This window comes from Corvus cornix, chromosome 7, assembly GCF_000738735.6.
Source record: "Corvus cornix cornix isolate S_Up_H32 chromosome 7, ASM73873v5, whole genome shotgun sequence".
Classification (NCBI taxonomy): Eukaryota; Metazoa; Chordata; class Aves; order Passeriformes; family Corvidae; genus Corvus; species Corvus cornix.
In genome coordinates, this window is record NC_046337.1 from 2,416,761 (window position 1) to 2,443,617 (window position 26,857).

A 26,857-nucleotide genomic window follows, 5' to 3' on the forward strand; every position below is an offset into this window, starting at 1 on the left:
GTAAATAAACATTTTGGGGAAAAGCTGGCTGAGAGAAGATGGTTGGTGAAGGAGGATCTCGAATGTTTGGTTATTCCTGTATTTATTCACTTTAATAACAACCTTGTATACGGCGCCTTTGTCTGTCCGGTGGGTTACTGACAGCTTCATCCTCCTGGATCCTTGGACCTAGCCAGGTTCAAGGGGGCTTGGAGCAATCTGGGATAGTGGAAGGTGTCCCTGCCTGTGGCCAGGGGTGGCATGGGATGAGATTTAAGGTCCCCTCCAACCCAAACCATTCTATCAAAATCAAACGAACCGATATCCTGCCATAGCTGCAGGTGCCAACTCTTCCTGCTCTGAAACGTGGTCTGAGGAAGCCCCATCCCACACGGAGAGAGCAGCAAATCCCAGGGTGTTGCTGTCTCCTCCTAACACCCAGATCCTGCCGAGTGGGATCTGCTTCAGGAGTGGAATTGTCACACACAAAGGGGAAAAATGTGAATTTTTAGGTTAGTAGGAGAACAAAAACATGTCTTGGGAGAGGTCAGACCCCTATACCTGCTGTGCTCTGTGGATATTTGGGATTCTGATGACAAAAGGAGGATGACAGGACCTTCCCCGGCTTGTGCTCTGGGTTGAATTAAGATCAGTAACTTCCCTCGGTTTGATCAAACTGTGCCTTACAGTGATGGATCCTGCTTGGCGAAGCTCCTGCTGCAAAAAATGCTGGAATTTGATTGCTTCCTTCGTCACACCCGCCGTGCTGGGGAGCACAAAGTTTCTCTGGGGGTTGCCCTGAAGGATCCTCAGTCCAGCACGTGATGAAGAAGGTGCAAATTTAGAGCTGGGTTTTCCCAGTGTCTCACAATCCGAGGCTTCTGGAGCTGCGAGCTGATTCAAGCACGGCTCTCGCTGGGATTATTCATCCCGTGCTGAAACCCCCACATGGCTGGGAATAACAGAGCTCTGCAGAAAGTCCAGGTGCATCCATGGAGCTGAACCTTATTTCACTTTCCTCACCAGCTCAGGGGAAGATAAAGCTAAAATCCTTTTGCTGGCCATAAGTAAATAAACAAACAAACTCGGGAGTTCAAGTATGTGTGGCATCCTGCTTTCCCTGAGCAGGCAGTGTAAACAAACAAAGCAGCCTTTTTTCCCCCCCTCCTGCTGCAGAACTTTGCCAATTGATACTGGAGTAGGAATATTAACACATGCCCGCTCCAAAATGTGATACCCTTTGGGGTCTTGGAGATGAGCTCCTCTGAAGTGCTTTTTCTCCGGCTGCCTGACAAGGTTTTTGGCTCCACTTCAGTCTGGTAAGGAGACAGCTGCTCAACTTCTGACACAAATGAAGAAAATTGATGAGATGCCATCTCCAAAATTCCCTTTTTCCTGGCAGGCACTTCTAGGCTGAGTGCTAGGAGTCACTCAAAGGTTTGGGGTTTTTTTTTTTAAACCTTAGTTAGAGCAGGATTTGAGGTTTGCTTTGTTGGCTGGGCTGTTTCTAATAATGCTCAACAAATGCACAGAAATGAAATCTTTGGGAACATAAACAAGGATCCCAGAATTTACACTTCCACTTCCACGGCTTGTTTGCTGTTGTGTGCTGAATGATATCCATGGGTTTGCATGGTCCTGAGCAGTTTATTTATCTCTGTTTGTCGTGGAAATGCAGGGGACAGAATCTCTGGAGGGGAGGGGGGGTGTAAGGAGGGGTCTTCTTGGGGTGTTTCTGTGAGTCTGGGTCTTCCCAGGATATTTCTTTTAGGAGGGTAGAGATGCGTTTGTGTGACCAAGAGGAAAAATGTCAGTAGCTCCCAGAATTTGTGTGCCCACGGTGAAATTCCTCTGTTCCTTCTCTCGAGTGGGAGAGCCTGGAGGTGCTCTCAGGATTTTGAAGGCCACTCGTTACAGGGAAAATGTGGTTACTTTTCAACTGAGCACAAAGGAAACTCCTCTCATTGTGCTTCACTGCCATGGTTTTCCTGCTCCTCAGGATAAAAAAAAGTTACAGTTTCCATGTCCTTCTTGAACTATTTCCTCAGAGTTTCATCTACAAAAGAGCTCAGCTGTGTAAAGTGCACCTTTGGTCCTGTCTGGCTAAAAAGTATTGAATTTATTGCATGGCCATCCTGTTACATTAGAAATAAACCCCTGTGCTAGTCCAGCTTTAGTCTTTATGTCACTTCATGATTATCTTGATCGTGGCAAAGGGTTTGGGTTTGACACATGGTTTGCTGTTCCTTTTTAAACCTCCCTGGAAAAGCAGCCATGGAAAGCTCTGAATAATGCACATGACATATGCTGCCTGTCTCTCAGAGGGATCTGAAGAACCTGACAGCAATTTGCATTTTTGGAGCTGCAGAAGTGAGGCAGGAAACTTTAGGCAGGAGTTTTTGGGACTCTGAGGTCAAACCAAGAAGAGGAGTTCAGAGAGGCTCCAGTAGAGATGGGAACTGGATGGAGAGCAGAGGATGGAGCACAGAGCTGGCCTGAAATGAAATATAATCCAGTTGATGTCACTAGAAGTTCATAAAGACACCGTTTTCCTTGGGATGGTAAAACTTTTGTCTCATTTGAAAAATTTAGAGGAACAGCCACAGGATCTCCTGGTTTTCCATGCAGGGAAATGCTAATAAAGGTGGGGCTGTTGATTTCTCATGGCAGTAACTGATGGCTCTGTGCTCACCTGAGCTCTGTTTTCCTCGTTAGAGGTGGAGTTATTAATTAGCATCAATTTTCATTACTCTCTCCTGTTACTTAGCGTTCCCTGAGATCTTGTGGGAGATGGGTGATTCCTTTGCAGTAGCTGAAAGTAGGGTGATAAAAATGCCTTGGTTATTTAAGTAGGCAAAAATCCCTTGACCAAATATCATGGAATCACGGAATGGTCTGGGCTAGAAGGGACTTTAAAGCCCATCCATCCCCCCCCTGCCATGGGCAGGGACACCTTCCACTATCCCAGGGTGCTCCAAGCCTCATCCAAACTGGCCTTGGACACTTGCAGGGATCCAGGGGCAGCCACAGCTTCTCTGGGCACCCTGTGCCAGGGCCTGCCCACCCTCCCAGGGAAGGATTTCTTCCCAATATCAAATTCTGTATTGAAGTCTGGCTGTTACTAATCCAGTACTTTGTGGAGGTAACCAAACACAGTCTGATGAGCAGCTCTGAGGGAAGAAGATTAAATAACAAATTCAGTGAGGTTTGGGGTTTGGTTTCCTTTTAATAAAAGAAATTAATTTACAAGAACCAAATACTGCACCCCCAAGCCCCATTTTCACTCCCATCCTTCACTGCAAACCACTAAGAGGCACAACCAAAACTGCCACTTTTCTGTGGAATTCTTGGACGAACTCTCCTGTCAGCTCATGGAATGGCATTTGGAGGTGCCTGCTCTGTGACAAGAGAGGCTGTGGAGACACTGCTGTCCCTCCCTGCCTCATCCCAACAGCACTAACTTTGCATCCTTTAGTGACTGACATGGGATATTCTTGGATTGTATTAACTGGGAGCCAGTTTGGATGTTTTCATCTCAAACAAGTCCACTTTTGTTGTTGTTGTTGTCGTTGTTGTTGTGAGGATCTGGTTTTTGTCTGGCTGAGCTCTCCCAGTGCGGAGGGTTTGACTTGGAGCTCGTGCAGGTGGGAGCGCAGGACTCGTGCAGCAGAATTTACCTTTTTAAAAATATTCCCCCAGCTCCTTTGTCTCTTGGCAACTGCAAAAATAACTCCATCAAGAATAAACCTGCAAACAAGGGCGAAAAAGCAGAACTGTGTGAAGACATGAAATACTCTCGTTTAAATAGTGCTGGAAAGCTATTTCCTCCCCCTGTACCCTTCCAAGGCTGGAATGATGCGCTCTGATTCTTAAACACGAATCCTGACTTGCATAAATTCAGAGATTTCATCTGTGCAGAGCTGCAAATTGCTGGGATAGTAATACCTGGATATTTTATGGCACATCCTTAAGTCAATAGGCAAAAGGGTTCTGAATAAAAGCCTTAAAATTACCTCATGAATTATTAACTCTTCCCTATATTACCTTTGAATTATAAAAGCCTGGAAAAATAGGAAGGAGAATTGAAAAGCATCAATCTCAGGTCCTTTAAAAACGTAATACTGATCATTTGAGCAGTGTACAAATCTTTTATTAAGGATAAAGAGGAAGCCATACTTTTTTATTAACTCCAGGATATGTTCAATCCACATGATTAAAAATCTCATTACTAACTCAAGTCAGGGAAGTGATTTATTGCTGAAACAAAATCGGAGGGGTTTTGCTGCCCAAAGCTGTATTTATGGTGAAAAAACCCCTCTCAATTTGTATCTCCTTTCCTGGGCTAGGTATTTCTAAGGGCGGATTGGGTTTTCCTGCGAATGATGGGGTTTCACTCCAGCCTGCAGCTGAAACACTGCTACCTTAAGAGGGAAAGCCTGAAGTAAAATTATAGGTACCAAGAGATACATTTTTTCCTCTAGTAAATTCAACTGGAGCAAATGATTTTGTCTGATTAGGTAATAGGATGTGCAGAAAAAAAAAAAAATCAGGATTTTATACATAGTTACCATTCAAGGGGAGCTAATTCTGTAAAGAAAGTGTAGATATTTTAGGGCTTCTTCGTGTATAACATATACTAATATTTCCTGATCACTATAGTAGGGATGTACTGTTCTAAAGGAGCCCTTGAAGTCTCATTTTACAATGATAAAGAAATGATCAACCCAACGGGATTTTTTCCCAGAAACACCATCCTACTTAGGGAGATATGTCTACATAGCACAGATAATATTTTTGTCCTGCTGTACCTGAAGCAGGTCAAATGTTTTGTGTTGTGTTCGGCAGCTCGGTGGGTGAATTGTACTCAATGTCTCAAACACTGAATTATGCCCAGGACTATTTATATTCCACCCTACAATGTAAAATGGAGATAATACTGAATTTATTTACGTCACAGCAGCTGTGGAGAAACTGGGTTAGACACACTTGCATATAAAGACAAGACATTAAATGGTGCCATCAATTCCTGCAAGCCAGCAGAAATAGCTTTTCTCTTCCTGATAACCATGCCTGGATGGCTCCCAAGGCTGAGTGCGAGTTTTGCACATCCCACAGGAAGTTTGGATTCTCTCCTGCGCCGTGGGTGGAAAATGCCTGGTATTATGGTGACAGGTGCAATAGGTATTGAAACGTAAACCTTTCCCTGCTCCTGGGGAACATATTGCCAGTCCTGGGCTCTGCTCCAGAGGGGTGTTTTGGGAGAAATTACAGATCTTGAGGTAGAGAAACAGTTCTGGAAATAGGTTGCCTTCAAAAAATTGGCAGCTTTTCAGCTGTTCAAAATGTTAGGAGTGGGGAAGATGGAGCTGGAGCGGTGGGAGGAGGGAGGCTCGGGGAGCAGCGAAAGGGGCATCGTGGACTGTAAAGGTGTGGCAGAGATCTGGTGCTCAGCCATCGCGGTCACTCACGGAGGGCTTCCCGTGGCAGTCGGCAAAACGGCCACCAAGGGGTTTGTTGTGCACCAGGACTCGCGTCCGCTGTTGTATTTCCCTCTGGATTCTGGGGTGGATGCACTGAGCAACTTTCACTCACCAACCCCAAAACTTCAACTATTAAAATATAGACAAGGTGAGAGAGCGTTTGCATTTTCTTGATTTAAAACTTGGTCCCGATGATCTCAGCGGCGACCCAATGTAAAACACTGTGCATGTGAGCTGGAGATGTGCTGAGGGGACTTTTTCCAGTGGGTAGGATGGAAAAGTTGTTTTCTAGCAAGAATCATGGAATCGTGGAATGGTTTGGATTGCAAGAGACCTTAAAGCTCAGCCAGCAAAACCTCCTTCCATGGGCAGGAACACCTTCCACTATCCCAGGTTGTTCCATGCCCCTCCAGCCTGGCCTCGGACACTTCCAGGGATGGGGCAGCCAGATATTCTCTGGAATATCTGAAGGAGGACATCTTCAACTTCCAGAAAGACCTAGGAATTCCAGGGAGATGTCAGCAGGCACAGCACTCTCAGCATGTCCCTCAGACTTTGTTCTGTCCTCAGTAAACATTCTCTGTGAATTTGCAGCCTTAAATCTGCCGTGTAAATGTGTCTTCAACTTGAGAAGTTCTGGAATATCAGGAATTAGAGGTGGGGTTCATCTTCTGCCCGTGTTTGGCCTGTGCTAATTAAGCCATGTGACTCTGTCGGGAAGAGCAAAAAAAGAAAAATGCCCCCAAACCATCTTTTGAAAAGTCTCCCTTAAATCTATCTCCAAAGTGGGTTTTGTTGTCATAGTTTTGGCAGTCAAGGGAGGCTCCTCAAGAGAACAAGAACTTGTTTTCTCTGGAAAATATGCTTTTCTTTCTTTTTCCCTCCTCTATTTGCACGAGTGTTGTTATGTTTTCATTCCCATCTGGAAGGTACAATCTCACTCCAAAATCTCTTCAAAGCTGTATGAAACAGCACCAAAGGAGGTGATAATGAACACATTCAACATCTGGTGGTGATTAACAAGGGGGTCCCAAGATCCTGCTTCCTCACGTGTAGGAATTTGTGTCGGCAAATCCATTGCATGTCAATGTCTGCCCAGCCTGAATCCTTCAGGATTTCTCCAGCTTTCAAAGGAATGTTTTAGGTTGGGTTGGGAGTGTCATGTCCATGTTTCTGTACTTAGGGCGGCACCTTGGAGACCCCCAACACCAATATTTTGCTCCATTGGGATGCTGCTGTTGGATGTTAGGGCTCACTAATTGGGTGAGGTGTCATGTTGGATTGTGACACGACATTCCTCGTGTCATGTTGAGAATGAAAAATCATTAATTAGACAAGATGAATTTTAAAACTATATGCTAATGTAGATGATAAATGGCATAACTGCTCAGTCTGGAGCTTCTATGGATTTTGCTTTTCAGGAATATGGTGGCAGCTCACAGATACTTGCTCAAATTCCTGCAACCTGGATTTCATCTGCCAGGCCCTGATTCTTCTCTTCATAAATCCTTGGTGAGTTTGCATTTGTGATTTGGCTTGAGTTTAACTTTACCGTGCTGTAACTGCAGCATAAATTTATCGTGAAGGTTATCGGAAAATCCGATTTGGAAAATCTCAGGGAAAGACAACAGCTTGAATGAGGAATGGAAAAATCACAGAGCTAAATAGGCACCCAAATAGTCTGTCTAACAACTATCAACGTGATAAGTTTGGATTAGGGTCTAATTTACAGCTTCTATATATTGTAACTTTTCCCGTGGAACACCAAGTCGATGTCAATGATTTGACATTGCTTTCAAAAAGTACAATTACAGTATATTCCACAGAAGAGTTACGTTTCACAGGAGCCCTTTGTTAGACTTGGCAATAAGTTTGACACAGCTTGGTTCAGAGCTGAGTATTTAACATTTTTTCCCCCAAAACATCGTTCTATAAGATGCTCAGAAGACAAAAAGCACATCTATCAGAACAGTATTTAATGGTATTTATTTGTGTTCCTGTGCCTGCCTGTATTTTATGTGGAGAGATTGGGAAGTAGGAAAAGTTTTCCAGGTCGAGGCTGGAATACGCGCCAGACCTGAAGAGGTGCATCTCTGATAGGTGTGTGATAACTCAAGAAACACCACAAATACCCTAAAAACAGAACTGTGAAGAAGAGCGTGGTGTTGAAAGGGAATTAAAATGCGTATTTTTGTGAACGTCTGCGTCGTGTGAGAACAGATCCCTTCAGATCTGGCCTCTTTGTGGGGAGTGCTGTGAGAAGGGCTCTTTGTTCAGCCTTTGCCTGGTGTCTTCTCAAATATCCCTGTGGCTTTTCAGGCTGGGTTTGTGTCTTGGTATGAACCCCGGGGCTATGGATGGTTCTTGCTTTCACCTCATCCCATGCCAGCACAATTCCTTCCTGAAACCAGGGCTGGGAAAAGCAAAGACTGAAACAGAAAGCAAGATAGATAATTTATGTAAAACCCTGTATTATAGGGGGTCTTTCTGCTGTGTTCATCACCCCAAATATGCTTTTTGGGGGACAACCACAGGGAAATTTTCACATTCTATGTGTAAATGAAGGGTGGGGCCATGAAGTGCCTTATCCTGACCATGGCAAAATAAGGGTCCTGTTTAAAAAAAAACCCACTTAAATATGGAAGTAAGGCCTCCTATGGAGAGTTGAAGTAGATTAAACAGGTAACTCCTGGTAGTTCTTAGGGAAAATGTTACATCTTCAAATCCCCTGCATTAGCTGAAGGCTAAACCTGCTCAAACCCACCCCTGGTGTTAATTGTATTGGAAATACTCACATATCTTCTCCCAGCCGATGTTCTCAGGTAGTTTATGGATGAAAGGATTTGTGTAGTATTCCAAATTCTCCTGGCAGCACCTTTTTCCTCTCCAGTTTAATACTGGGACTAGAAGAATGATGAGAGCTGTATTTTAGTTCCTATATTCTGGTGGTGAAAAGCTCCTGTCCTGATTGTCAGGACATTCCCCACAGCTCTGGAGGATCCCTCTTGCCTGACACGGGACCGAACTGACACAAAAGGGGAAAAAAAAGTCACAAACACAGGAGTCTTCATGAAACATCATTCTAGGGCAGTTTTTGGGCATCTGAACACAAAACTTGGATGATGCTGAGTTCCAAGTTCAGCTGGGAGAGGGGATGTTGTGCAACATGGCAGCTGAGTTATCACATGTGGTCAGTCCTCTACTGTTCACTGCCCCACTTTTGGAATCCCCCAACCTTCCTGACAGCAGGCATTTCAGGAATTTTAGGATTACCTGGTCCTTTTGGATTCACTGCCCTAAAAGTGATACCATACTTTGACAGATGGTGTCAGCTTCGCCTCAGATCTAAGATGTTTGCAAGGAGATATTGGCTTGAAAACACAAATTTTGGGGACAAAACAGTGAAAACAAATAATAATAATCCCTGTTAATACTGCCTGCACTAATAAACTCTGCTTTATTTGCTGTTATTTCCAAGTTATTTCCCCACTCCCAAAGAGTTTCCAGCTCTTTGGGATTGGTGCCTGTCATTAGCTGGTTCTGAAGGACATTTGCTGGGATGCTTCAGGAGCAGAGATCCTGACCTTGCCATGATTTACTTTAGGAATTAGGTGATTCCTTCAAATTCCCTCAGTGGCGCTGCTTTGGTGTAAAGGTGCTAAAGCAGCAGCTTAATGAGGTAATTATAATTAATATTACACAGGGGTTTAGAGCCCTCAGGCAGGAGTCTCAGCACCATGGTCTAACTCTTGATTTAAGGGAACATCTTGAATGTATTATTTACATCAGATATTAGAGCTGCTGTGCCAGTGACTGTGAGCCAGGGGATTTATTAGCAACAGATTGACTTTTTATTTGGAAAAAATTCTGTGTAATGAGCGAAACTACAAACTCAGGTTGGAAATAAATGAATGTTAGTATCAGATAAATGATAGATAAGTTCAGCCTGGCTCCCGAAGAGATCAGGGCAAATGCTCTGTTGGAGATTTAATGTTAATTCAGGGATTGTTTTAGGATATCATCTCCAGTCTCATGACACATTGGGCTTCTGGAATCTCATTGCAGAGGTCTCTTGGATTTTAAGATATTTCAGCTCTTCTTGTGTTTACTGAAATACACTTGGCTCTCTTCATGTTCAAGTAGCTTCCAAAGCTTTAACCCATTTTGTTCCTTGATGAAGGAAACCTTTTGTGGCTGTGAGATGGGATGGGCACAGGGATCCTCAGGTGCAGCTCTCAGATCTAATGGGGATTATTGAGTCCAGCTGAAAAAACCCTTAATGTTCTGCAGGTCGCCAAAACTCTCTCTGTGGAAGGAGACTCTGGTTTAATGTAGTTTTAAACATCCATTTTTTTATCTTGAATGTCTATGAAGTTCTATGGTTTTCCTGTTAATATTTGGTGCTATTCCTACTGATATTACGGACAGGTTTTGAGGTAAGTCTGAGCAAGTTTTTCTCAATGAGTCCTGGCAGGAGGTTATGGCAAGGTGGGGGTTTGGCCTCTTCTCCCAGGCAACCAGTGATAGGACAAAGGGAAATATTTTCACCAGGGGAGGCTTGGGTTGGATATTAGGAAAAAATTCTTTACTGAAAGAGGGATCAGGCATTGGAATGGGCTGCTTGGGGAAGTGGTGGAGTTACCATCCCTGGAAGCCTTCAAAAGCTGGGTAGATGTGGCACTTGGTGGGTGATGTGGTTTAGTGGGAGTGGGGGTGTTCAGCCAAAGGTTGGAGTTGGTGATCTTGGAGGTCTTTTCCAACCTTAATGACTCTCTGCTGTGATATTCAAATGGATCAACAAGTGGAATAACTGAAGGAAATATGGGAAAAGCCTGAGTGTGGCAATGCTGAATCCTATTTGGGAAGGTGCCCTTATGTCTGCCACAAATGCTGCAAGAGCACCTCATAAATTCTGGATCTGGGGCTTGTGTGATAACTCTCCTCTGGATTAAGATTTCCAAAAATACAAGGGACTGATTCCCCTGAAATGTTGGCACTTTGGGTGCTCTCTCTCTCCCTCCCATGAAGAGACATCTGCGGTTTTCCCTGGCGGTGTGAGGAGAGCGGAATGAGGCCTTGTTGCAACATTTTGCTGGCGTTGCTGGTTTGCCCCAAAAGTGAAAAATTCAGGTGACATTAGTGTGCAAAAAAGAACAATCTGGGCTGTGGCTGCAGCTTTCCTGACCCAGGAACTCGCCTGCTTGGCTCATGTTCCTGAAAGCTGATGTCCCAAAGCCAGCAGAAAAACCCCGTCCATAAGCACCTGCTGCTCCCACTCCAGGGCTCTGCTAGAGGAGGACTTCCTCCTGCAGGTGAGACACAATTTCCACAGTAAGGATATTTTCTATAAGTGCTGCAGGTGAACTGAGTGGAAAAACAGAGTTTTGCTGATGCTGCTGTTCTTTGCTGTGGTTTTGCTGCTGAGGCCAGAAATTCCTTGATCCGTAAACGTGGGTGGGTTTTTGGGACTCCAAAGCAGCTTAATTCCATCAAGGAGAAGGCAACTTGTGCATTGTCTTTGTTCTGTGCCCTGCTCCTCCATGCACCATATAGATCTGTAAATTTGGGGATGAATACACCACTCTCTGTGGTGGGACGTAACATCAGGCAGTCTTGGTAAAGATTTTGATAAATAACTCCTGTAAGTACGGTCCAGGTCAAAGCAATTCTCCTCCTGCTTCTGCTTAGCTCTTTAATTTATTATTATTTTTTAAGAATTCATTTCTTGCCAGCACATGGGGGAGTGCTGCCCACCGAGCTGCAGCTAAGCAGGATTGATGGTTTGCTTCCTACCCACCCCAGTTTAATTAGGCCGTTACTATTTCCTGCCCCTCATTACACCACCCCTGCTCACCGGCACAGCACTGGAAACAAATTATTAGCAAAGCACAGAGGAATACAAGCTACTAATTTGTTTTGGTCTCTGCTGGAAAATTGCAGTTGTACATATTGCTTTCTGAAGTATTTTATGGGGCCTGACACAGAGCTTGGTTATCTAACTGTTGCTTTTCAGAGGAGAAAGCTTTGGCTGTGTTATTAATTGTGGATAACTATATATATATAAATTATCCATTTCTCTTAGGACAGAGAAATGGTTCACATGGGCAGCTCAGGTGGATGCAGACCAGGAGGGCTCTTGCATTCCATGACTGCCCAGGTGTCCCTGCAGCCACGAGGGAAAACAGGGGAATTTTCAACAGAGATTAACCAGCACGTGTTGAATTCAGGGGCTGAGAACAGAAGTTGTGATTTTAGTGTGTGTCAGCTGGCTGAGTGAAACCCCAGGTCAGGGCAATGCAGCAATACAGAATTCTGGCAGTGTTTGGTTTGCCAGGAGGAAAAAAAATAAACACAAAAGCAGAAACAGGAAAAGAAATGAATTCTGTTTGTGCTTTTCTAGTTCTGGATTTAAGAGTAGCAAGTGGAACAAATTCACAGCTGTGTGATGGGTTCAGGGTACTGGAGTGGAAGGAGCCACAGTCACAGCAGGGTGGCAAAGGCAGGGAAACAGCCAAGAAGAGACCCTGGTAAAAGGCTTACACTACACTGAGATCCCAGTAATTGTCAGTCAATGGGAGTTACAGATCCTAACACCGTTTTGAACTTTTCTGCTTGAAAGTTGAAATTTTGTCATTAAATAGTGTGAAATATTCATAGTAGTGACCTGGATTTGCTTGGTTTATCCTCATTACAAATGCACACTTCATTCATTAACTGTGTGGGTTTTGGGATACTTTCTGGGGGAGGAAGAAAGTTTATTCTGAATTAACAGCACCACTCTCCTCCCTCAATTTTCTGTTTCTGTGCCATGAGGGTTTGTGGTGTTTACTGGTTTGTAAGGTTTGGGATTCCTTGAATTTGAGAAAAAATTTCAGACAGCAACATCCAACCTGGCCTTGAATATTTCCAGGGATGGGAAATCCACCACTTCTCTGGGCAACCTCTTCTGTTCAGTAGGAGATAATATTGATACTGGAATCTGGGTTGGAATAGGATTGTATTTCATGTTGAGCAAAAATCTGCTTTGGAAGATCATTTTTATAGCCTGACAGAATCAAACCTGTTGTGGAAGGTGGGCTGGGGGAAACTCAGTTTTTGAGCTAAAGAACCAAAGTTCTGGACCAGAGCGTGACCTCTTTTGAGTGAGAATTGACATCTTTATTTCTGGGCTCTCCTAATGAATCATGCAGGGAGAGCAGGACCTCAGATTCAGTTTGAGATTCTCCAGCTTGAGATAAGGAGTAAAAACAGTCCAGGAATTTACAGGAAGGGAGTGGATGATGTTTAAACATTTCTCCATCCTTCCTAGAGTGTGTGAAATGACAGCTGAGATTAAAGCAGGTCATCTCTGGTGAGTGATTTCACAATATCCCAGTTCCTGTGACCCTGTAAGATGGGGAAAGTCAGCTGCTGGCACGAGGCTGAGGAGAGAGGGTTTCGAAAGGGCTTTGTTTGCACAGCACACCCGAGCAAGGACGTTCTTTGAGAGCCTCCGAGCTCGTGCTGTTTACCAAAAATCCCTTCTCTCCAGAAATGTGAGTCAGCCAAAATGTGGTTTGAAGCTCTTGGGCTGGATCCCTTCCTGGTTTGTGGAGGACAGAGGGGAGCCAGTCCCACAGGCTGCAGTATTTCATCCCTGAGTGGTTGCTGGAACACTGCTTCTTCCTGTGACTTCTGTCCCGGATCGTTCTGGGGGAGCCGATTCCGGAGGGTTGTGGCCACAGAGGGGACAGTGTGCACAGAAGAAATACAACCATTTCCTGCAGGGAAGAAACTCTTTCTGTGCTGTGACAAGTCAAATAGTAACAACAATGTTAAACAGACCAAATTTGTGTTTGCAGACCTTCCCACCTGTTTTTGTGTTAAAAAATTATAAGTAAGAAGTTTTCTGGTTCCCCCTTGCAGGTGGATGTGGGACTGAGCTGCTGCCAACACCACTGGGATTTTCTTTCTCTCAAATGTGGAACATCCAAAAATATTTCCCCTTTTGTAGGGGAACTTTTCGTCTTGGAGGGCTTAAGGGGAGTTATGTCAGCTGCTCTTGAATGAATTAATAATTAATAATAATTAATTCTTCCCTGTGAGGCTGGTGAGGCCCTGACACAGGTTGCCCAGAAAAGCTGTGGCTGGAAGTGGCCAAGGCCAGGTTGGATGGAGCTTGGAGCAACCTGGGATCTTTGGGGTGGAAGGTGAACACATGGAAGGTGTCCCTGCCTATGGCAGGAGATTTGGAACGAGAGGATCTGCGAGGTCCCACCCAACACAACCCAACCCATCTGTGATTCTAATCCGTGTTTTTCATTACAACACCTCAGCTGTGACCAGGGGACTCCAGGGACCCCAGTGCAACCTCTACCTCCCTTGTGAAAGCTCCTTTTCCCTGGAAATGCTTCAGGTACCTCCTTTATCCCATTAAGTGCCTCAGCAACCAGGAAATTTCCAGAATCAGTCACAAATAAATGGGTTTTTTTGGGTTTTAGAGCAGCATCACCTTCCAGAAACTTTGTGAATAAACTCAGAAGTTGCTGTGTCTAGATCTGCAGTCATGGCAAACAATAGCATTAGGGGGAAAAAAAAGCAGAAAGGATACATTTTTCATTTTAAATTATACCCAGCTTTCTTAAAGCAAATTAAATTGCACTTAACCAAAGAATACAGATAACAATATTAAGCACAATAGAACATTTTAATTACTAAGAAAAACAAATGTCCGTGTCTGTAGCTGTAATTAGGGCGAGCTGTATTTGCTGTGCATTAGTGTGACTTGTATGTCTGAGATACAGTAATTGCCCCAATCCATCAGGTGCTTCAGCCTTGACATCTTGGGCATGGAGAGGCTACATGGGAAGGCAGGAATGGGGTGAGGCTGTTTGGTGGGGTGTCTGACCAGTGATGGGGCAGAGCTGTCGTTGGTTTTCACCACAGCCCAGTTCCAGCTGTGCTGCAGGAGCCGTGAGCTCCCTGGAAGCTCCGGGTGTTTGCCATGGGTGACACTCCATCTCTGGAGTCTGGCATCCTCCGCTGTGGGATCAGGGATGTGGGGCTCAGGAGACATCGTGGGGATGGGAGACAAAGCAGAGCTTTGCTGGAACTCTGTTCTCCTAGTCACAGGAAGGGGTTTGGGAAGGAGGAGACGAAGGAGAGGATGGATGAGAAAATGAAGGAGAGGAAGTGGCTTCAAGTTGCACCAGGAGAGGTTTAGGTTGGATATTAGGGAAAATTTCTTCATGGAAAGGGTTGTCCAGCACTGGCACAGCTGCCCAGGGCAGTGCTGGAGTCCTCATCCATGGAGGGTCTTAAAATCCATGTGGGTATGGCACTTGGGGGCATGGGCCAGTGGTGGCCTTGGCAGTGGGAATGGTTGGACTCAATCTTAAAGGTCTTTTCCAACCTTAATGATTTGGTGATTCCATGAAACAGGGATTTCAGGGTGCAGAAGGTGCAGAGGGAAACCTGCAGGGATGGATGGGAAGAGCCTAAGAAGGAAGAGGCCGCTCATATTTCCCAGATTTAGTCCTTGCTCTGTTCTCTCCTCTCGTTCAGGATGCCCAGTGACAGTAACACAATCCTCAGATATGGAAAGGGCTGGGAAGAGAAAAGAAACAATTTGTTCTCCATGTCCCTTGTGATAGAACATGAGTAATGACAGCAAAAAATCACAGCAGGGAAGAGTTGGTTAAAAATGAGGGAATGGTTTTTAATATTAAGGTAGTTAATTACTGGAATTAATTCCCTCTGGAGACTGTGAGAAGTTCTTCAGTGGAAGTCTCAGGGCAGCATGTGAGGAAACCTTCCTGAGAAGCACCATGGTGGAGCTTGTTCCATCCTTGGCTGAGGTGCATGGGAATGGGAATGGGAATGGCTCCTGGTATCTTTGGCCACCTTATCCAGCCTGATTCCTGCGACTCCAGGGTGGACTAATCCCACTGTTTGGGAGATATGTGAAAGACAGAAACCCCACATGGGATTGCCTGGAATGTCTCTCTTGGTCATGCAGTGGAACTGGCAAAATGGGCTCTCATAAGTGACCTCTCAAAGGGAAACAAATCCAGGGAGGAAATGATTCCTGGAGGTGTAACCAGCTCCCAGTCTTTTCAAGGACTAAAATAGGAATCCCAGAATCCCAGAGCAGTTTGGGTTGGAAAGGAACTCAAAGCTCACCCATTCCACCCCCTACCATAGGCAGGGACACCTTCCACTTGGTTGCTCCAAGCTCCATCCAACCTGGCCTGGATCAATTGTCTTGAATTCATTTCCAAGCAGAGATCTCCTCTGGCTGGAGTGGGCAGTGATGTTGTTTGTCCACAAACCCCACTAAAATGTAGGGAACGACCTCTTCTGACCCATAACTCTGCTCTAGTTTATGGCTGCAGGTGGGAAGAGAGAGGAAACATTTCTTACACTGCAGATCTGCTCCTCCTGCTGTGGCCTTTCAGTTACCAAAAAAGTGGGAGAGCTTTGTGAGGAAAACTGCTGGTTAATGGTTAATTCCCGGGTTTGAATGCACATTTCAGAGACGCCAGAGCTGATGTAGTTAAGCAATAAAATCCAGCTGGTGATTGCAGCAGTCCTGGTGTGGTGTCACAGTGCACAGGGTGAGGAATGAGTGACTTGACTGACTGGGGAGCTCTAAATCCACTGCTGGCTCTGAGGAGATGGACTTTGAATTAAAAAATCAGGAAAAAAAAGCAAGTAAAACAGGTAGAACTGTCAGTTTACTGAGTGTCAGTGGCAGAAATAGGATTTACTTGGCAGCCAGTGAGAAAACACTATTTATGCAGAAGTGCCAGTATAGGATTTGCATTGCAGGAACAATAAATTGTAGTTATTGTATAACCAAGTGATATATTTGATCACCTAATGCTGCAATATCTACCTCAGCAATGCTGTGCTTGAAGTTGTGTGTTGGATTTGAGGTACTTTCACATGTGAAGTTCCCGAATAAGGTTAAAATAACCATAAAATTTCAGAACTTTGTTACTCCAGAGGTGCTCTGTGCAACCCTTCAAACAAAACAAAAAAAAGTATTTTCACTTTTCCTTTTGGGCCATTAAAAATGACAATTCTAGGGTCCCTGATAGTTTTAAAGAAAGAGAATCCAAGCAGATTTCATACCCACCAAATGCAAGATTGAGTGGTAAAAATAATCCTATTTTATGTGGAAAAAACATAAAGGGACTAAGGAAAAATCTTGCATGTGAGAGTGACCAAATAGTTCATAAAATCATGGAATTACAGAGTGGTTTGGGATGGAAGGGACCTTAAAGATCATGGGCAGAGGAGGGGGCTCAGCTCCCAGCAGGATTTGCTCCCTAAGCCTCCCTTCAGGACTGGAGAATGTTTCCTGGTTTTCCAGCTGGGTTAAGCATCATTCTCTGGTGTACATACCCTGATCTACTTTTATTTTCACCGATTCTCTGCTTTCATTTGGAAACTTCTTGATTTTCCTGAGCTCAAAGAGAGCTGGCAGCTGTCTTGGGACATCACCCTGAGCTGCGGAAATCTGGATGATTCATTTGCCTCCAAAGAGAGAGCTCAAACCTTGAAACCCTTTTCAGACTCAGTAAAAGACATGGATTAGGGGGATCTTGGTTTCCATCTCCCAGAGAGCTGCCAAATTCCCTTCTCCTCTCCTGTGGTTCTTATGCCACTCTTCAGCACTGTGCATTAAATAACGTGGCTGATGTTTGTCATGTCTGACTTGTCCTTTTGGGCCTCTCTGGAGGCACAAATATGTGCATTGTTTTGACTGGCTCTTTTAGGGCTTTTTAATCCAAATATATTTCCCTGTGATTGTTTGAGGTAGCAAGTAGTGTGGGGCAGCGTGGGATTTGGCCTGGAGAGCACTTTGCCTCCAGAGAGTGTTTATTCCATTCTGGGGTTAATTCCTAAGAAAAGTTCTTTTACAGAAGGACTCTGCTGTGTGAGGAACTCATGGCTGTAGTGGCCGGCGGTGGGGCCAGAGCAGGGAGGTGCTGGCAACCCTCTGGCTGCATTTGGTGGATTTTTATTCTGACTCTTTGTGGTCTGGTGCCATGGGAGAGCACCCTGGGGCACCATGGATTTTTCTGGGATGTGTCTTTTAGTTTGGCTTCATAAAATCCCAGCCTGGTTTGGGTTGGAAGGAACCTTAAAGATCATCCAGTCCCATGGCACCTGCCACTGTCCCAGGCTGCTCCAAGCCCCGTCCAACCTGGCCTTGGACACTTCCAGGGATCCAGGGGCAGCCACAGCTTCTCTGGGAATTCCATCCCAGCCCCTCCCCACCCTCCCAGCCAGGAATTCCTTCCCAATATCCCATCCATCCCTGCCCTCTGGCACTGGGAAGCCATTCCCTGTGTCCTGTCCCTCCATGCCTTGTCCCCAGTCCCTCTCCAGCTCTCCTGGAGCCCCTTCAGGCCCTGGCAGGGGCTCTGAGCTCTCCCTGGATCCTTCTCTTCTCCAGGTGAGCACCCCCAGCTCTCCCAGTGTTTCCCCATAGGAAAAGAAGCAGAATTCCATTCCCACAGTGTGAAGCAAAGCTCAGGAATCAGGAAAGCATCTTCAAAGCTCCTCTGCTCATCAGAACTAAAACCAGAGTGTAGCTGCACCCCCAAAAATGTTGTTGATCAGAGAAAAGAAACCTGTGAAAAATTAAAACTGCTCATCAGATGTGTAATCCCTGTACAAAAAGGTGTCACTAACACTGAGAATATTTTCCCAGGATTTTTTTTTGGCACTTCTACTCCTGCTATTTTATTACCCTGTTAATAAGGGCACCACTATCACCAGCACAAGAAGCACACCCAGCACCATGCAGACTTTATGTATCCCAGCTCTTGTTCCCTGGTTAATTTATGGCCCCTGACCTTTCTCTGCGGCTCTCACGAACCGTAGGATGACTTAATGTGCCTCCTGTGCAAATCATTTCTGTGAGTTCAGCATGTCTCTAATAATCAGCCCCTATAATTTAGTTTGCTCCATTCATTGATTGCCCCAAATATGATTTTGCAAGGCGAAGCTCCCCGAGTCATAACTACAAAAATGACAGGCAGTACTTTTTGTAATCTCCATATTTGACGCATGAAAGAAGGCTAAATTCCTGTTTGAATAAACAACATAATAAGGTTATTGAGAATAAGACCATTACTATATAAAATTATGTCTAAGTGGCAGATATAATTAACATTGGATTGTAATTACACTAATTACAAGTCACATTAAGATACTCCAGTAATGACAAAGTGAGCACCCTATAATTGAATGGAATAAGCAGGGAAACATGCTGCTCACACTAATTACCTAAATGAGCTAATATGTCTTCAGAGTGACAGTCATGCTCAGTGTTATTACACAGGCAAGACAATTTTGTAAGTTAAAAAAAAATCTAATTTCCTTCCTTCCTTCTCTTCAGGACCCATTTCAAATCATCAGCAGCTTCAGAATTTCTCTCTTGAGCCAAAAATAGAGAGATCCCACAGTTCAGGCCTTTGCTAATTTTCTTCGACAAAGGACAATTTTCAGGGTTATGCTGCGATTTTTGACGTGTTCCTGCTGCTTCCAAAGTAAAATTGGGTTTGTTCTGGGTTTCTTGGTGGGCTCCTTTGGCAAAGTTGATCCACTGTGATTTTTTTTTTTTTCCACTTGCCTAAATTCGAAGCAAACAAAATAATGTAACTTAAGCTCAGCGTGCTCTACAACATAAAACGGACTTGTTCTGTTGGCTCCAGAGTAACAAATATGGCTCAGAACAGTCTGGCTCCAGTTGTGCCCTTGAGAGTGGTAAAATTTGAATTATTCAAGGCAATTAGTGGAAGCATTGCAGTGGAACTCAAATTTCAGCTCAAAGCTTCTAAGAATAAAAACTAATATAAGAATAGGAATTCTCCATATTGTGGAAAAAATGCACATTACTTTTCCTTTAAACACCTCCAGCTGTCTGGGGCTGGGAGCTGGGAGGAAAAACAACCTAACAGACAATTTAACAATCAAAAATAGTTCGCTAAGAATTAACAAACATGAGCCAATGCACTTCATCAGATTGTCTGGGCTTCAAGCTTATCTGAATGATGGATGATAATTATTTTTGCTTTATGGGTGGTTTGATTCTCAAGGACCTGGAGCACGAATGATTCCCATTCTTTTGGTGATAGCCAAAAATCCCAAGCATATGGTTCCCGAGCCATAGTTCTGCCTGTTGTTGTTTATTTTTATCCCGGGGCGTAGGAGGTTCACTCGCGGAGCACTTCGGTGCCAGCACTTTGATGAACTCTTTTCCTGTCACCAGGAACGCCGTGGCTTTTTGGGAAGCATCTGAGAGAGGATGAGGAGGCAGCTGAGTGGGAGGGTGTCCTCAAATGTAAAGAGACGTCAAAGCTGCTTATGAAAAATGCGATGTTGGGGTGTCTGGAAGGCACATCCTCCCCTACTGGGAGCAGAGATGGGGAGGAAAAAAAGGAGACGGAGCCTTGGAAGCTTAGGTCAGGGGAAAAAAAAGGAGCTGGCAAGGAAATTGGGTGATTTGTGGTTTAAAAAAAGATGGATTCGTGGTTTTGAGCATAAGAAGTAAAGGAGATTTGCTGGGGGCCTGTCCTTGGAAGAGCTGAAGGAATCCCAAGGTAGGGAAGAGGAGGGAGGAAATCTGGAAGAGACAGGAAAGGAAAGTCAGAGAGAGGTGGTAAAGCAGCACCAGAGAACTCTGAAAAAAAGGAGGGAGAAGGGGATAAAACAAGGAAAAAATGGAGATAGAAAGAGAAAAAAAAATTAGAAAAAAGGATCACAAAAGAGAAAGGGCAATGGGAAGCATCAATGGGAGCATCAGATGTTTTTAAGACAACAGAGGCCAAGTACAAGTTTGTACTATGAGGGGAAAGGAGAGGAGAGCAAAATGTTAAGGGAGTGTGCAAGGAAGACAGAAAAGAGGGATCACGAGGAGAATTAGAAGTAGGGCTCAAACAGGACACAGCCACTGAAGGAATAGGAGTGTGTGAGGAGAAAAAGTAAAAACCTCTCTTAGTCTTGGCTTTAGAGAGACTGCACAGAATTAGTTCAACTTCAGACAACTGCTCTGGACAGTGAAAGTTTGATTTGGCTCACAGAGAGTCACTGGTTCCAACCATCCTTTGCTATCCTTGCAGGTTTTAAAAGGAAATAAAGGATTAAATTCTAGATCTGCCCAAAATCTTTCATCTGGACTCCACCTTGGTCCTGTGTTGCCTTGTTCCTCCTCACGTAGATCCAAGCAGGGACTTGGTGAGTTATAAAAACATCTAAATCCTTCCTTGGGAGAGATGGAAATGTCAAATTTGACATGGCATTAGCAATACCCCTATCTAGGATGACACAAGAAAAAAGAAATAAATTGATATCTGAATTTATCCCAGCAGCTGTGTTGGTTCATTAATGTGTATCCTGATGTAGGTGCATGTTTTGCAACTGTCTAGAAAAGTCATTGCTCATATTAACAAATAAATGAAAAATTGTTGCTAAAATGAAAAAGTATGTTTAAAAAAAAAGACCTTCAGTAACCAAATTTTTTTTTGATTGAAAGCATTTATCCAGAAAAAGTTACCTGAGAATCCGAATTCCAGAGAAAATTGTGATTTAAATTCAGAAAACCATCAAATGAATAATTTTAACAGATTCTCAGCTCTTCTTAAACAGATGACTGTGTGTTTGCAACTGAATGTTTGATAAATGAAAAGAGACAAAATGTTCTACTTTTCAGCACATTTTTACCCACAGCTGGTGCACAGACTGAGACTCAGTGTATGTTGCTTTAGCCGTGATTTTTCAACTTGAGGTTTACTATATTTAGCTCCACATATATTTAGAATTGATGGAAGTCAATTTGTTAACTTTGGGAAATGGTGCTGAGCTGGACTTTGGGCCAGCTGAAAAATATCAGGAGTGCTCCTTAATTCCATGATGCTGGGAATTGCCAGCTCCAGGGATCCCATCCCAACACTGTGAGAAGTTTTCACGTATTTGCACCAGAAATGTGCCTGTTTATTATGATCGTACATATTTGAGGAATATTGTACACATCTGGGAAAAATAAGGATACCTGGGGAATTGCTGAAGCATTTTTAACAACAGTTAATGTGTGAGAAAGTGTTGAAATTGGCTGAAAGCTTGGGTATCTATTTTCCTAAATGGCTGTTTGCCTAAGGGGTGTGGTAACAAAAGGCCATTCCTATTCCCAGTCGTGGTCAGGAGGTGTGACTGTGCTCACACACCTGCTGAAACATTCCATGAGGAATTCCCAACACGCTTCAGTCCACGTGGATGCTTTTGCACATTCCCTGTTGAGCTGAACATACCCTTAACTTCTACAGCAATGATTTTTCACCACATTCTGCTGAGGACTTTGTGGCTGGGCAGAAGTTTTTCAATAAAATGGGACAAAATTGAAATGTTCCAAAAATGAGTAAAGTTTCAAAAAACAAATGGAATTTTGTGCTCTGGTTTAGCTGACATGGTGATAATCCAGTTCAAGGTTGGGCATAATGATCTTGGAGACCTTTCCCAAACTTAATGATTGTAAGATTTCTGTGTAGTGCTTGTGTTCTGGTTCTGGTATTGATATTGGTAACTTCTCTCAGTTTGCTAAATGCTGTTCAAGTTCTAGCTTAGGAAAATGTTATGATAAAGCTGTTGAATAAAAATGCAGTTTGAGTGATTATAAAATAACCAGCTCAAGGCTCTGCCCATGCTAATCGAACCACCAAAGTTAATTTAGTTGTTATTTAGAACAGCAATTCATTCAGATCAGCAGGAACACAGTTCCCAGCCACTCCAGAGAAATAACGATCAGGAAAAAAGGAGTGATTTATTCCAATTGGATTTTATCTGCACAAGGCTGCTGCAGAGAGGGGAGGAAATTGCAGGCTTGGTAGCACAGCAAAGGTTGGAACACCACTCTGGGTTGTATCAGCATTTGCTGCAGGTTCCTGCCTTTCTCTTCCCAGGGAACAGGGACAGGACAAGAGGAAACAGCCTCAAGAGGCACCAGGGGAGGTTCAAGTTGGATATTAGGGACAATTTCTCCACAGAAAGAGGGATTAAACCCTGGCACTGCTTGATTGGGCATGGTGGTATCAGTTGATGCTTGCACTTAATGATCTCGGAGGCCTTTTCCACCTTCAATGATTCCATAATTCTGTGGTTCTGTGACACTGCTCAGGGATCTGAGCCTGGGCAAACTCTTGCTGTGCTGAAGGCATGAATTAACGTGGCAAAGATTTGCATATGAATTTATGTGGCAATACCAGTACTGATCCTCTGGGTTTACTCTGAAATTAAATACCTCCAGTGAGTCACTTCTTTCACCAATGCAAATCTTTACGATTTGTAAGGAATATGATATCCAAGGGAGGATCAGACTTCCCTGGTCAGCGTGGAAAAGGAGAGACGTGAGAGTGAGCGACTGGGGGATTGTGTTTGCTTAGGAGAACAGAGAGACTTTGGCCATAGAAGCCAACCCAAATCCTTCAGAAGCCCAGCTCTTATTCAGACTTTTGTTAGAGAAGGTGGTGACTCCCTAAAGCTCTGTGGGATGATAAAAATGTGCAGAAGTGGAAGGTGTCTGGACAGGCCTGTTAGCACTGAGATGTTTTAGTCCCTTTTTGGGGCTACTGAGCTTGGAATTCTGTGTTCCTCGGCCAAAGTAGGAGTTTAACATTCCCTTGCTGATGGATGTATGGTCCTGGGAAAAGTGCAGATCTCCTGCCCTTGGAATTCCAGCTGCCTCCCAGCCAGCAGGATTGCCCATCAGCACTCCCCAGCACCAGCACCAGCTTGGGATGTATTGAAAAGGTGAAGAGGAAAAGCTGAATTTGGTAAGAGCCCACTGAGGAGCAAAGGTAATCGATGTGTCTCCATCCTTTCAGAGCCACTACAGCTCGGGATTTATTGTGAATAAATCTCACTCAGGTTTTAAAGTAAGCAGAGAGGATCCATCTGGTGATTTTACATCTCATGGACCATGAAACGGGTTCAACTGACAGCTTTTATTGCTCTGTTGTCTCAAATCTGAAAGCATTCAAAGTTTTTCATCAGAGGGAAATACTGATCAGGAAACAGCCCAGACTAGGAATTCATATGAGGAGCAATTACTGCCCCGTTTGGTGATGTATTGAGTACCAGCCCAATTTAGTAATTTTACATTTTATAAAAATAAATGGCTGTGTGATTAAAGCATCGAGTGTTGTGTCTCAGGCTTACAGGAAACAGGGACTGAATTAGTTCACTTAATACTCATCCAGCTTACCCAGGTCTCCCATGAGGAGTTTGAAGCTTTTATTCAAGGCTTGAACTTGGATTTTGGTAAGTTTGGATTAAAAAAACCAGGCAGGAATCCTAATTCACAGATTCCTTCTCAATCTGGAAGTAAAAATAATCCCTTTTCCCCGTCCCCACCCCATACAATGCTTGGTCTGATGAGTCCCACTTGTTTATTCCTGTAATTCATTCATAAGCTGCTTTTTTAAAATATAAATTGACCAGGAATAGAAATATTCCCAGTGTGGTTTGTCTTTTAAAACTATTTAATGTAGAGATGCTACAATATTATAAAAGCTGCTAAAATGACTTCACTTTTGCACCATATCTGTGTGTAATGAATCAGTGGAGATACTAAAAGCAATTTGGAATGCAAATATGGGCCCTGCCAAATTAAGAGATTAGGGAAAGTCTCTATTAGGAGTTAAAAGCATCCAGCCTGTTGCCAAAAACAGCTCTGCTTTTAATAAAAACAATTCATTTGCAGAAAATAGGAGGAAATCGGACAGGGTCTTTTAAAAAAAAAATTCTAAAACTGCAATATTGCTTATTAGAACCAGTTATTAAAAGCTGGGAAAGGGCAAACTGAAAATAAATGAGCTGAGATGAATCCTGCAGTAGATGAGCATGTGAAGGAAAGGGTGTTTTGTGCTCTTTTTGCATTTATTCCCTGGGAAATGAATGTAACTTATCAGCCATCAGACTTGGAGTAAAGGTGATGGCCAGGGGGTTGTGCATTTTCTTATTCATCTTTTTCTGGTGAAAATTACACGTTGCAAGCCTTAAATCCGTCTCGTTCATCTTTTCTTCTTTTTTTTGGGGAAAAAAGGGTGGATTTAAGGCTTAAAACAAGGCAAATCCCAGAGAAGGATCCCTGAGGAAGGAGAGATGGAAAGGTCCCTGTTGAGAATGTGATCCCCAATCAGCCCAATTGACTGTTTTGTTTGGTTTTATAAAAAAAAAAAAATCAAAAATACAAAAAAAAAAGTTTCCATCTCTTGACCCAGAGCTGGAGCACTCCAAGACTGCTCCAGGTTGTTGAGCCTGATGGGACAGAAATTTTATTGCATCTTTTCTTCATCTTCCTGGAGCTGGCTCTGATTGAGGACTTCTTTTCTGGGAAAGCACTTGAGGAATAAGTATTGAAGACACACCTCGTTTTTTAGTGACCCGAGACACAGGCACATCTCGAGACTTTAGTAATTCCCTATTTTCCATTTATACTGCTGAAATTCCACAGAAGCCTGAAATTTAGCAGGACACTAATGCTACTTCTTGTTTTTCCTATTCCTTCCATTCTCCTCCTGCATTAAAGATGGAATTAAATCAACATAAAGCTTTGGCCAGTCTGGCTCTGGCTACTGGTCTGTGTTGCACTCTGGTGTCACACAGTGGCTTTAAAGCCATGACTGAGCAGTTTCAGTTATTTTAAAGTTTTATTTAAAGGCACAGGATGGAGAGTGATGTGGTGCAGCTGAGTTTTGCTCTCAGCTATGGAGTTTCTGATTAAATTCCTGCCTCCTCCATTCCTGTTTTGGTAGATTTATGGCTGAGTAATACAATTTTCTATGTTGACCATGAAGGAAATGTGTGGCTAGTGCCTCCCAGCCCATGGTTGTGGCCTGCTGGTTCTATAGAAAATTCAGTATTCAGTAGTTTCTGGCTAAATTCTTCTCAATTCCTAGAATTCTTCCTTGCTGACAGTTTAAAAACTTGCTTTCTGTAATTTATGTCATCACTGAGGCTCGTGTTGGATGAAACGTGTTTGGATTCCGAGCTAAATCCAGGAGCTGGGTTTGTGTTACTAAACCAGTAAACCATTCATTTGCATTGAATGAGGCTCAAGCTGATCCTGTTGTGGGTGTATTTGGGACCCTCAAGCAGCTACAGGGGTAAATTTCAAAATGAAAGTACTTTTGGGGTAGAGACTGTGGAAAATGGCTCCATCAAAGACACCCAGCATTAGTCTAATGAAATGACACCATAAATTATGTCAGTGGGAAGTGAAAACTCAGGAGTTCTGCTGCAGAAAATGGGACTGGCAGGATCTTCCTCGCTGCCAGGTGATAAAGTTTCTTAATTACAGCCCCAGCTGGAATGAGAAGTCTTTGGGAATTGGACTGGGTTCACACAAGCACTTACATTATCAGGAAATATAAATAGTTTATTTATTCATGGGGCAGCTACCAGCTTCTTGCCCCAGGTTCTTGATGGACACTTGTGCTGTGTCAATCCACTCAGAATTCCAAATTGTTCTTTTGTGCACGAACTCGATGGCAAAAGCGCTGTAATTGAATTTAGCACAATGTCTTTAAAACAATGATGTTTGTTTTTTAAATGAATATTTTATATGTTGTGTTTAATTAAAATAAAAGTCTGCTACTGATCTAGGAGACGCAAAACAGACTCGAGTTCGTATTTATGAAGTGTAACAATATTGGCAAGAAACAACTTATCTTGTTTATGAGACATTCCTCCCATTACTGCTCCAGATTGCAGACGTTTTATTGCTGAGCTTTCCATGGTTTACAATTCAACAAATGGAGCGAAACTGTCAGCATGGAAATCAGGCTGTAAATGTAGGTTTGGAGGAGTTGGGTTTTTGAGGGGAGTATTTACAGATCAGAAGTGTTTCCGGTAACGCCGCGCTCCGGGACTTTTCTAGGGTTTGAATCCCTGTAAAGACAGAGCAGCCCTGGGGAGCACTCTGAGAATCATGGGATGGTTGAGGTTGGAAAAGCCCTCAGACCATCCAGTCCAACTGTCCCCAGCACTGCCAAGGCCACCCTGGCCCGTGTCCCCAGATGCCACATCCACACGGCTTTTAAACCCCTCCAGGGATGGGGACTCCATCTGTGCCCTGGGCAGCTGTGCCAGGGCTGGACAGCCCTTCCCATGATGGGATTTTCTCAACATCCACCCTGAGCCTGCCCTGGCCCAGCCTGAGGCCGTTCCCTCTCCTCCTGTCCCTGTTCCCTGCGAGCAGAGCCCGACCCCCCCGGCTGCCCCCTCCTGTCAGGGACTTGTGCAGAGCCACAAGGTCCCCCCTGAGCTCCTTTGCTCCAGCCTGAGCCCCTTTCCAGCTCCCTCAGCTGTTCCATATCACACCTGAGCTCCTCCAAACACAATAAGGAAAG